Source organism: Caretta caretta, chromosome 19, assembly GCF_965140235.1.
Source record: "Caretta caretta isolate rCarCar2 chromosome 19, rCarCar1.hap1, whole genome shotgun sequence".
Taxonomy (NCBI): Eukaryota; Metazoa; Chordata; order Testudines; family Cheloniidae; genus Caretta; species Caretta caretta.
The window spans coordinates 11,356,494-11,368,922 of record NC_134224.1 but is presented as its reverse complement, the minus strand read 5'-3'; the positions used below and the strand labels follow the sequence as shown (position 1 = coordinate 11,368,922).

General features: G+C 51.6%; 1 long non-coding RNA gene across 1 annotated transcript; it reads right to left on the bottom strand.

The window, feature by feature from the left end:
* Positions 1 to 1,379: 1,379 nt before the first annotated feature.
* LOC142069585 (uncharacterized) lies at positions 1,380 to 12,160 on the bottom strand. The gene is made up of 3 exons (XR_012665497.1): positions 12,020 to 12,160; positions 4,274 to 7,962; positions 1,380 to 3,728 (listed from the first exon to the last, which is right to left on the bottom strand). It is a non-coding gene; the product is annotated as an uncharacterized LOC142069585 (long non-coding RNA).
* Between the last annotated feature and the right edge of the window lie 269 nt (positions 12,161 to 12,429).

The following is a 12,429-nucleotide window of genomic DNA, read 5'->3' as shown; positions in this document are numbered from 1 at the left end:
GGTGAATTGAGGGTGAAAATCTAGGTATTTCTCAGGCTGAGATTTTGCAAAGTTTGAGATCAATAGAAATGCTTCTGTGGTTTGCTTTGTTAAATGCCACTGAAAACATTTTTTTTTAAATGTCATCTGCAGCCTGAATGCTATTGCATTAATCTAGTCTGCAGGAGCCTGAAAGTCTAGACTATTTGTATGGTCCAAGTTCAGTGAAAGGCAGGAAGTAAGCAGCCAGCAATGACGGTAAAAAATAAAATGACATCTTCAAAGCTCTTTCTGATTTAAAGAAAATCTCAGGTTCCATTAGTAACAGAACTGAAGAAATCTGCTTTCATCATCTGATTTCTTTAAAGAGATGCTTGGAAAAATAACCCTTTATTTCCCCCTGACAAATTGTACCTGAAATGGTTACAAATAAAACGGAAGATCACTGCAATTGAAGACAGAGACAAAAGAGAGATTTCTCTCTCTTTTCCAGCACCCTGTGGTCAGTCAATTCCATTGCTTTGTTGGTGCCCATAGGAATGCCGATTTGTCTCATGCATTTGATTAGCATGAGGACACCACTCTCAGGCATTGCTGGGGGAAATTCACATACACGCTTTCCCCCAGGCTTTGCAAGAGGGAGTTTACCAGTAAGAGCAGCAGCAAAGATGCAACTGGCAGGCAGGGGCAAAGAGAACGGGAGGGGTCCTGGGTCCAAGTGTGGCTTTGATCTTGGGACCACCCACTCTCCCCGACTGGAAAGACCTTTGTAAATATCAGCAGGGGAGCAGAATAAACCGACAATATATATTTCCATACATGCTACTTAAAGGGGGCTCAATCAGAAACCTGCAGGGTTATACATTGGTCCCCATCAACCATTTCAAGCTGATAATGGCCCTTTCAGCTGACCAGGTCCCCTTTATTCAGTTCCGGACAAATGATCCAACTGTGAATTACTGCAGTCACAAGACAAGACACAAAAAGGACACTGGGAGTTTTCATCTCCATCCGAGATGCCTCCTGCAGAACCAGAGTTCAGCTATTTGAAATCAGCCTCTGAAACACAGAAAAGTTCTAGCAGCAGATGAAGGGCCCTTTTAATTTTCATTAGCCTGTTGGTGGTGTTTTTCTCCAAGGGAACTAAATGGTTCAGCTGCTCAGTGAATCCTGTCACTGGATTCATTATTTAATTTCATTCAACTTTTCAGGGGCCAAACCCAATTCCTCAGCAGCAGCATTGCAGCAAGATGTGCCATCAAACCATTATTCTGGCCCACAGCGAGGTGGTAGATAAGCAGGCAAACAAAGCAAAATAGAAAAGTGCTGAATTGTTATGTTCATGATATATGTACAGAAAAGTTAGATAAAAAGACAAATACTCTTGCTGAAGGGTTGCAATGTAACACTACTTTATTTCTTAGCATTCTGAACAATAACACACAAGAACCCCAAATCAGAGAGAGACAAACAAGGCTGCTCCCCAAAAACAGAGATGCAACTCGTCCCACTTTACTCGAGGCTGGCTATCTGAAGAATTGACTCTGATCACATGCTTCCCTATAGAATCCCGCTACCCTGTAAGCAGGATCAGTAAAAAACCCTTAGGCTTTAAAGTGACAGCTTGCAATTTTTTAAGTTTTCAATACACCACAAGAATGAAGTTTTCTATCCACAATGCAAGCTCCCCCCACATGCCAAGAACCTCAGACTTCACCTGGAGAGACACCTTCTATGCACAAGAGAGGCCCTTTCAGCCCATGGCCTGTTGGTTTTGTCAAGAAGGGGCATAAATAGTATAAATGATGATGGATTTAGGGTTTTTTTGTTTTGTTTTTTTAATTTATAAAGTGTCACAGTTACTGGGCAAACTGTGCCTTGGGCCCCTTTCAGTCCCTCCCGAGTGCATCCCTTACATGAGAGGCCTGGTTTCCTCCCTCACTTTGGGAAGAACCACTGTCAGCCTGGATCTCTGGGCTGCTGATCTCTGGCTCCCACTTGTATTAATGACACAGAGTCAGTCTAGTTTGGGCACCACTAGAAGTTTCCCTTCGAGAGCCTGGGACGGCTTCCATTTGCAGTGACTCAGAGCCGGTGTCTCCAAAACAGCCCGTCGTTTGTTCATTTCTCAAAGGGACAATGCATGAGAGCAAAGCGCCAACCAAAGCAAATAACCTTTGCAAATTCCCCTCTGCCCAGCCGAGTCCATCTCTGGCCTGGCCTGTTTACAGTCTCTATGTCTCCCTGTTTCTGGTCAGCTTTTCTCTGACAAACCGTTGGTAGCTTCTCCTCCCTCCCCTCTCCTCCCTCCCTATCACACTCCACCTCTCTCTTTTTCAGAGCCTTTAGGTCTCCTTTGATCCCAGGCATGGCCTTGGGAGGAGTAACTCAGGGGAGCCTGTATTATGTTAGCTGCTTTCAAGGTGTGTACCTAAAGCTGTCTTATCTTTGCCATTGCTCCTGGCCTGCAGGTTTCCTCATTTCCAGCCTCCTTTGCTTTAATTCCATCCTGCCTGGCCAAATACACAGAGGCCCGCCCCCAGATGTTCTGGTTTAACTTGGATTTAAACTTGGAGAGTGGTCAGTTTAGATGAGCTATTACCAGCAGGAGAGTGAGTTTGTGTGTGTATGGGGGTGGGGGGGATGTGAGAAAACCTGGATCTATGCAGGAAATAGCCCGACTTGACTATGTAAAGAGTTGTCACTTTGGATGGGCTAGCACCAGCAGGAGAGTGAATTTGTGTGGGGGGATGGAGGGTGAGAAAACCTGGATTTGTGCTGGAAATGGCCCATCTGTTGATCACTTTAGATAAGCTATTACCAGCAGGACAGTGGGGTGGGAGGAGGTATTGTTTCATATTCTCTGTGTGTATATAAAGTCTGCTGCAGTTTCCACGGTAAACATCTGATGAAGTGAGCTGTAGCTCACGAAAGCTCATGCTCAAATAAATTGGTTAGTCTCTAAGGTGCCACAAGTACTCCTTTTCTTTTTGCGAATACAGACTAACACGGCTGTTCCTCTGAAACCATTCTTTAAACAACAACAGGGCTATTTCCCAGTTGGTCACATCGGGCAGCTACTCTGAACATCTTTGAATGCCAGATTTGTTACTGTGGCCAGATTGGACACCTGTTCACTACACCGAGACTGAGAATGCCAGCCTCAGTTCACGTAGTCTACAGAACCCCAGAGTGGACATTTTCAATCCACGTATTTGAAACCACACGAGCGGAGCAGAGAAAAACTCTAGATCCTACCACAGGTGATGTGTGGGAGGGACATAAAGGGGGGCGCCAGGTAAAGGGGGGGGGCACGTGACCTGCTCCTGATCTTCTGAGTCATCGAGGCCTGCCTGTCTGACACCTAGTTTCCATGCTGACTGAAGGAGATTACCGTGCACTGTAACAAACTATGCAGACTAGTTAATCGCTATAATCCTGCAGGAGAACAAAGGTGTTGAAAGATGACCTGACTCAAAGAGGATGTTATTTACTCATTTGTTTTGCTCCCCAGGGCCTCTGAAGATCCATCTTGTGTACAAGGTGGGAGAGTTCCCCATAGCACTTGGACACAATAGCTAACATATTACACGCGCACGGTGGAGGATTAAAGATTAGCCTACTATACATTTGCCAAACTGTCACAGGGCGTCACCTGTTGTGGGTTCTTTGCTTTCCAGCCTGGCAGTGTGTCGTCTCTATTGTCCACGGGGTGGCAGCGGCTCCCAGGCTTCACTGGGTGTTGTGGTCTGTTAGCAAAGGTTTGTTTTTGTAAAGCTCTGGTCTATTTGCCACCAGTGGAAACCAGGAAAGGGCCAAGACTGACTTGAACCAATGCTAGAGAGGGCAGGGGCCAAAAGCAATACTAAAGCAATACTAGTAGCAGACCCTGCTCCAAAGAGTTAATAGTCTAAAGACAGACGGAGCCTAGGGGACAGTGACAGACCACACAGCTGATCAATGTGATGGTGGCAAACTCCGCTTGTTGGGGTGGATTTAGTTCGGAGGGGATGACGTCACAAGCGACAAGAGACCAACAGATTATGGGCAGCAGGTTTAAAACAAGTAAAAGGAAGTTCTTCTTCACTCAGTGCACAGTCAACTTGTGGAACTCCTTGCCTGAGGAGGTTGTGAAGGCTAGGACTATAACAAGGTTCAAAAGAGAACTGGATAAATTCATGGAGGTTAAGTCCATTAATGGCTATTAGCTAGGATGGGTAAGGAATGGTGTCCCTAGCCTCTGTTTGTCAGAGGGTGGAGATGGATGGCAGGAGAGAGATAACTTGATCATTACCTGTAGGTTCACTCCCTCTGGGGCACCTGGCATTGGCCACTGGTGGTAGACAGGATACTGGGCTGGATGGACCTTTGGTCTGACCCAGTCTGGCCGTTATGTTCTTAACAGCTGAGAAGGGAAGGAAATCATAGTCAGCCGGTTTACAGCCCTTTGGCCAAGACTTTCAAAAGCTCCAGTGATTCTGGGGCACAACCTCAGCGCCTTTTATTCAGAGGGCAGGTGCTCAGCCCCTTCTGACAACCACTTTGAGGTGTCTCACGTTGGGTGTCCCAAAGTGGAAGCGCCCCCAGTCTCACGTAGTCACTTTTGAAAATCTCGGTATCCCTTTTTGTTGGTGCTGGTTTCACTCTGATGCCTAGTGAAGCTTTAGGCAACAGGCCATCTTTGTTAAAGACTCAAAATTCCCACCCCTTTTAACTGAGGTGGGAGAGGTTACAATACATTTCTCCAAGGCAGACCAAAAAGCCCTCTCATGAATCCGGGGGAGATGAAGTCTGACAATATAATATTTCTAAGGTAATTAACAAGCAAGAGGAAAAAAAACCCTTTAGGTTCCAGAACTGTACCCCAATAACGTACAGGGGATTGTGGGGAGAGGGATGGGGAATTTTTATACATCATAAAGAAGCAAAACAGACTTGGACAAATAATTTCCTGTCTCCGTGCCTCAGTTTCTCCATTTGTAAAATGGGGGGATGCCATTTACCCTCTTGATGAGGTCCTTGCAGTTTACAGATGCAAAGTGCTAGGTAAGAATGAAATATTAGGGAGATGACCGTTATTTAATTATTAATCAAATCAGGCACAAACCCAGTGCTTTGTAGGTCACAGCTCATCAGAGTGATGAAGAAAGAGAGACTATGGCCATTCTAAAGCATCCCTTATCACGCCCATGGCACAATAAGCTTCACCTAATGCATTAAAACTCAGAACACCTTAAACAACCTTCCCTGACAGCTCCCATTTATATTTGAATCTGCACAGGTGTCGAGGTACCGTGTCCTGTTGTCTGCTCGCTGGCTCAGCGCTATCAGGTACAATCAGAGCAATGAAGTGATTTGTCGCTGGCTGTTTTCTCTCCCTGCTAGGGCATAAACAAAGGTCTCTGTCTCTCCCTTGTGATACAATCAGCTATTAAGGTATGTTTGGCTGAGCCCGAGTTAGAAAACCAGGTTGGGAAATACTTGGGGGTTGTGAGTCAACCCTGGACAGTCTCTACGTAAAAGAATAAATGGACACAAATCAGATGTCAAGAATTATAACATTCATAAACCAGTCGGAGAACACTTCAATCTCTCTGGTCACGCAATTACAGACATGAAAGTTGCGATATTACAACAAAAAAACTTCAAATCCAGACTCCAGCGAGAGACTGTTGAATTGGAATTAATTTGCAAATTGGATACAATTAATTTAGGCTTGAATAGAGACTGGGATTGGCTAAGTCATTATGCAAGGTAACCTATTTCCCCTTGTTTTTTCCTACCCCCCCCCAGACGTTCTTGTTAAACCCTGGATTTGTGCTGGAAATGGCCCAACTTGATTATCATACACATTGTAAGGAGAGTGATCACTTTAGATAAACTATTACCAGCAGGAGAGTGGGGTGGGGGGAGGTATTTTTTCATGCTTTGTGTGTATAAAAAGATCTTCTACACTTTCCACCGTATGCATCCGATGCAGTGAGCTGTAGCTCACAAAAGCTCATGCTCAAATAAATTGGTTAGTCTCTAAGGTGCCACAAGTCCTCCTTTTCTTTTTGCGAATACAGACTAACACGGCTGTTACTCTGAAACTAAGAGCTCTGTGCGGGTACAGAGTGCAGAGAACACACTGGAGCCCTTTGCACACTTGGACAGAGGATAGCGAGAACCCTGATGCTTCCTCTACCCATGGGACATTCTGGCACCATGAGCCACTCCACTGTGGGTGTGGCAAAGGCCCTGCCCCATTCTGCATTGGCTGGCAGTGCAGGGATGGTGCCAGGGTGCACCTCCAAAGCGACGCTCAGCCCCAGTTCATGCCCTTGGCCGGCAGCAGCTTTTGCATCGTGAAGGGTCCCAGTGCACGTGGCAGGCTATATCCGGGAATCCTTTCACCCAGCTCAGAAATGCAGCCACTTTTGGGGTGGGACGTCATAGCCACACAGCAACACCACACGCCTCCCTTTTTCACCGCGTCCTCTTGGGGAACTCCTCGTTGTGGTGTAATGAACAAGGGGGGCTTAGCACAGCAGCCTGGAGGCAAGGCAGAGCTGACTGCTAGGAGACCATGTACTACAAGCAGGGTGATAGGGGAGAAGAACGCAATTATGCTTGGTCACTGTGGGAATGTAAAGACCAAGGCCTAGATCCTCAAAGGCACCTAAATACCATTGTGGGGCTGGGCCCACCAGCCTAATTCCACTTGTGGGGGACACGTGTATGTTAAGAAGCTGCAGCTGCTTACACTGGGGCTAAATGTGACCCCCCGGGCTCTGACTGGCCTCTCCCTAGCTCCTTGTCCCCCTGTGTCCCTCCCCCCAATTCTGCACGTGGGGTAAGTAACGCCAGAGGGTTCGGGGCAGGGAGGAATCTGTCCTCTCACCACCTTCCACTTAGAGATAGCCTTGGGGCGGAGAGTTAATATCAGCAGCGTCGCCAACACCAAGCGTTCAAACGGCGTCCATCAGAAATGACCCAACTGGCTTAAAAAGTCACGCGTGTGGCTTCAAGACGTTGGAGGAGGAGATCGTTACCAGTCGGCCCGCCAACCCGTCAGACCCCTCGTCCTGCAGTACCTGGTGACAAAGAGGAAAAGAAACCCTTTTGATTTATGCTCAGCCACCTTTCATCCAAGGCTCTCAGAGCACTCACAAGACCGTGGTCTTCAGCCCATCATGGCCTGGTCCTGTCCCGTAAATAAATCCTTATTTCCTGCTGAGGTCAAGTGATCCCACGCAGTGCCCTGTCCTCAGTCCACCCAGAGCTGCGTCTCTCCCAGCTGCTGAGGTGTCGTCTGAGCAGAAGCAGGCAAAGGCCACCGGCTGTGAAGGACAGAAGAAGCAGTAAATTCTTATGCTGGTGCATCAGACCAGGGTTTCTCTACCTTTCCCATGTTGCCACCCCCTGGGATCCACCCCACCTATTTAGCAATATGACAAGGACAGGGCAGTATTAACCACCAAAACCCTTGTAGGGGTCACGACCCCAGGGTGTGGGCTCCACCAGCGCTGTGGACCAGGGAGGGGGCACACGTGGCCAGTTCCACCCCTGCAGATGGAAACGACAGCTCCGGCTCCCCTCGGAGCAGAGTGAGCCAGTAACCAGAGTGGGACCTTCAGCTCCGCCCACCCTCAGGCCTTTGCCTCTGAGGATGGCCATGGACCTCCCTCCTTTCCAGCACAAGACAAACCCAGCAGCTCTGAGTCCCCGCTCGAAAGGTGGCAACGGTGGCACTTTAACACCCAGGAGCCGAACGGCAGGTGCTCGCGCCAGGCAGGGCCTTCCTCGGCGGAGGTGTAATCGCCGCGCTCTAGACTTTGGCCTTGGCAAGAGCCGCCGGAATCTCTCCCCGGCTTCAGCACAGAGGGAGGGCAATTGCCAGTGGCACCTTGGATTCTCCAGTTAGCCGAGCCATGCAATTTCTTATCTGCTGCGGAAAGTCCCGAAGGCCCTTGCAGGTGCAGAAACCTCCTGCAAAGCTTCCTGCAGTGGAAACAAGCACAAAAACCAGCCTCCGGCTGCGTCTAGCCCGGGGGTGGGCGGGTGGGGGTTGTGCTGCAGCTTCTCCCATGCCAGGCAGGGTCCCTGCTCTAGCCAGGTGCAATCAGAGCTAGTGCTTCAAGTCTAGCCAGATTCTCTCCAGGTGAGGAAACACTTGACGACAGCACTGGCCTTCCGGATGCAAGATAGCAGGGCCCCCGCCCAGCCCCAGGCTTCCTTGGAGGCTGGTAACGCTGCATGGCGCGAGTGGTCTCAAAAGTCTAGTATGTCGCCCAGATGCTGTGGTGATGGGCACCAAACAGATACTCGGAGTAATAAATACAGGTATTTAATCTGCACTGAGAGTGGCTGGGTTTTAACCGCAGCAGGTGACAATCTGGTGGTAGCTAGGTTTCTCTCTGTCTGTGATAGCCTGTAGTCTCTGAGCACGTCTCAATCCTAGAAGGTAGGGCACTGCTGCTAGCCCCATCTTGCAGATCGGGAGTGGAGGCCCAGGGAGCTTAAGGCTTAGATCTGCAAAAGGATTTAGGGTCCTGACTCCCGTGGATTTCAACAGAACTTAGGAACCTAAATGTCTTGGTGTATCTGGGCTGCAGTGAGTCACTCCAAGTCACACAGGGAGCTTTTGGCAGAGCAGGGACGTGAATCCATGTCTCCAGTGGCCCATGCTACCATCCTACCCCCGCTAGCCAGCCGTACTCACGTTCCCCAGTGCAGCCAGAGAAGCGTCTGCCCACAGCCTGGTTTTATAACCACCTTCCTGTTCCCAGTGGTCAGGAAGGCTCAGATGGGCCTGAATCCAAGCTCCAGCCCCAAACAGCTGGGCTCTGGATCGGAACAGAGTAGCTTGTGCCCGTTTTCCGGTTAGAACCCTATTAGGTTTTGGCCAGAAAGGTTCCTCTCCCCCCGCACCTCCCAAGGGCGTCTGCTTGGAAGTAAGGAACAGGATGTTAAGTATCCAGCGTAGATAGGAGCATGCTGTGTTTAATGTTATACCGGCTGGTCATGGGTAAACCCTTTGGGAACCACAGGGTAACCCCCAACCAGCTGGCATGATGTTTAACCTGACTTGTCCCTGTCTTCCCTGTCTATGCTGTTAACATGACTCCCCATGGTCATGTTCTAATGTGATCTCATTGTCTAGTGAGGGGAAGTCGCTGGGGTGCCCTGGGCCTTGCAAACGGTGTCCTTGACAGCTACACGGCTGGCTCAAAGGTTTAGATTAGAGCCCGAGCCCGAGCCCGAGCCCTGGCCCTGGCCAGCATCTCAGCCCCTTGCTGGGAAGTAGCACTTCCTGAGCTGCTCCCAGGTGGCACCAATTTCCTGGAGTGCCAATGGGGCTTTAGCCTACCAGCAGCTGTGGCTTTTGCATTCCTGGGTGGGCAGCGTTTTCAGTGGAGACACAAGCAGTTGTGCTGATGAGCAGAGTTCAGAGGCTCCAGCGAAAACATGGGGGGACGGACCCCTGGCATCAAGGATTGGCCTGCCCAGTTCTGCCAGAACACGCTCCAGCTCAATCATGAGCACAGAAGGCAACCTACAAATTGGCTTCACATGACCAGAGACTGTTTTCACTTTAGGGTTAAGCTTTAGGGTTGGACTTCCCCTGCCAACTCAATCCTTGGCCCCGCTGCTGCCCCAGCCCAAAAGGGGAACGAGCTAACAGCAACCGAGGTGCTGGTTTCTGCGGTGCAGAAATGGGCCATGGGGGACTGTAGCAGGACAACATGGCCTGGCTGACCCCAGCCTTGCTCTCTGACCATTCTTCCGGCCCTTCCAAGACCCCAGCAGTGTGGCTCTCCATCTCCCATTAAGGGCTGACCATGCCCCACGCCCACGTCCCCTGCTGATCTAGGGAGCAAAGGCACTTTCAGGATTCAAACCCAGCAGTGCAGCGAAGAGCTTGAGCCATCAAGCTACGGGACCTGCATGGCAGCTCTATGGCTTGACGCTCAGCTCTGGGTACCCCCTGGGGAGGAGAATAAGCCTGGAGGGGTGAGAATCACCCTACAGCACCCCCGCTCTGTTCCAGCAGCACTCATAGATTCCAAGGCCATAAGGGAACTTCAATCTAATCTGACCTAGTCTAGCTCTATCTGATCTTTTATCTAGTCGCACCTCCTGTGTAATGCTGGCCAAGGATGCAGGGAGGCAGAGGGAGGCCCGTGTTTCATCTGCCTTTCACAAACAGAGCCTTTCCTTGCCCCCTCCCCTGGACTGGGTAGGGCCAGGCTAATCACTGAGTACAGGATCTTCAGATCAATTTCTTTAATTGGTGCCAGGCGAGGCTTTGACATATGCTAACCATGGTGGAGTCAGGCTTTCAGCCAGGAGGGGAGAGCCCCAAAAAGCCCTTCAAAGATTACCACAGCCTCAGTGCTCTTCAGTCCCAGGCAAGCCCACGGCAGCAGGACCGTTCATGTTACTAACACTTCTCCTGGGCTCTCTCTTCCACTTACGATTGTCTTTCCCACACAAGGCCTGGCCTTGGAGTGCAGGGCACGAGCAGCCGGGCCCTGGGGCTGCTCCTTTGCTGCACCATTCCTAAGCAGAGAATCGGTAAATCCAGTGCTGTCAGCATCCAGCCGAGTTGACCTTGGGGCTGCCCGGCTGCACCGTTCCTAAGCAGAGACAGTAAATCCAAGACCCTGCCCCACCTCCCCTCCACTGCGGAGCGGGGAGTTGGTTTAGCCCGCAGCCCCCAGAGCCGATAAACACTTATCGGCGCAGATAAGGGGGCAGTGATGGTTTTGCCTCGGCTTCGAGGCGTCAGGCCTGCAAAGAAGGCAGCTACTTCAGCACGGGAATAACTGTGATCTCACCTGGCCAGATGCCACAGGGATGGGCACGGTCGGAGAACGTGGATGGAGATTGGTCAGGAGCTTGCCTGGTGTAGTTGTTGCCATGTGATTCACCTGCAAAAGGCTCCTTCCTTTTTTTTTTATGCCAACCCCTGTAGAGACCCCAGGACCGACCGGGACCCTGACTTCTGGCCCGTTGGCTTGAATCGATCCCCGGCCAGAGCCCACTGAAGTTGGTGCCACGGCACCAGGGTGGAGTCTGGCCTTGCACTGAGCAGCCAGGTGCAGGTTCATGAGCTGAAGCCAAGGAACTGCTGCCGTCTCGGGCCGAGGAGCAAGGCCAGCACGGTGCTCCATGCTGGTTTCTATCCCCGGGCAGCACACAGGGACGATGCAGGCCTCCCGCTCCGCCCCTGGCTGAGGGCGCTCTGGGTGGAGCGGGGCTCAGGCTTGTGAAGCCGGCCGGCCGGGGCCCCACACGCTGCCCTCCTGCAGAGCAGCACCCGGGCCTCAGAGCGCCAAAACTCACCCACAAGCTTGGTTACAGCCTGGGGAGGGAGGCCAATAAACTGAGCCCACCTCAGGAGGGCATTGGGGCAGCCGCAGGCGTGGAAGAGGAGCCTCGAGTTTGGGGTGCCCGGCCTGAGATACCTCGCCCCGCCCCTCCGAACACCAGCCCCCAAAGAGCCTCTAGTTTGCAACCTATTTACCATAGGGGCCGCCGAGGCAGCTCTCTGTGGGACACAACCACACCATATACACCCTACCTGTGCAGCCCTGAGGACAGCACATGGGCCATCCTGACAGGGATGCAAACAGCCCATGGGGCACAGGCTGAGATCACAGGCTCTAGTTGGACAGACAGACAGATGGAGGCAGCCACCATCAGAGGGCACTTGGGAGCCAAGTCTCCGATTCCCCAGAGGCTTCCAGGCACCTCACTCCTATTGAAACCAGTAGGATTTAGGTGCTGCAATGCCTCTGCGGATCTGGGGCCAGAAGTCAAACTCCCCCACCCCAACCCGTGCTCAGGCCACGCTTCCACCCCACAGGGGGGCTCAGGATCAGGCCATTGTGGCTAGTGCCCCCATGCAGGCCACAGGTTGATTTGTCGGGGCACGGGGGGATTGGGGTTCCCTCACATGTGCCGAGCCACCATCCTGGGGGGGGGGGCTGAGGGAGGGAGAGAGACACCCTCCTGTGCCCCACCCCCACTTTAAGCAAACCTTGGCTCTCACCTTGAGGGAAAAGCTGTTAAACCAAAGGGCCAGATGGGAGCCGTTCCGGTTAGCGAGGCTCAGCTCACGCCCGGCAGCACCCCAGCCAGGGACTCCATGCAAAGACTGAGGAGAAGCCACTGCAGATAACACTGTGCAAACTGACCTTCACCACGAGCGATTATCATGCCAGGAGGGGGAAAGGCAGAGAGAAAAGGCAGCCAAGGTGGCCTTGAGCTCTCGCCTGGAATAAACAAGCAGTCCCATCCCCACCCAGCTGGCTGGCCGGCTAGGGGAACTGGCTCAGAGCCCTGTCACAGCCCCAGGACCGCTTCAGCTAGCGTGGCGTGGCCCCACCCATGTGTCCGGCTCAGCGGAGCCTACGCTGAGGAGACAGCTCCGTGGTTAGCCCCACCACACTGCTGCCCCGT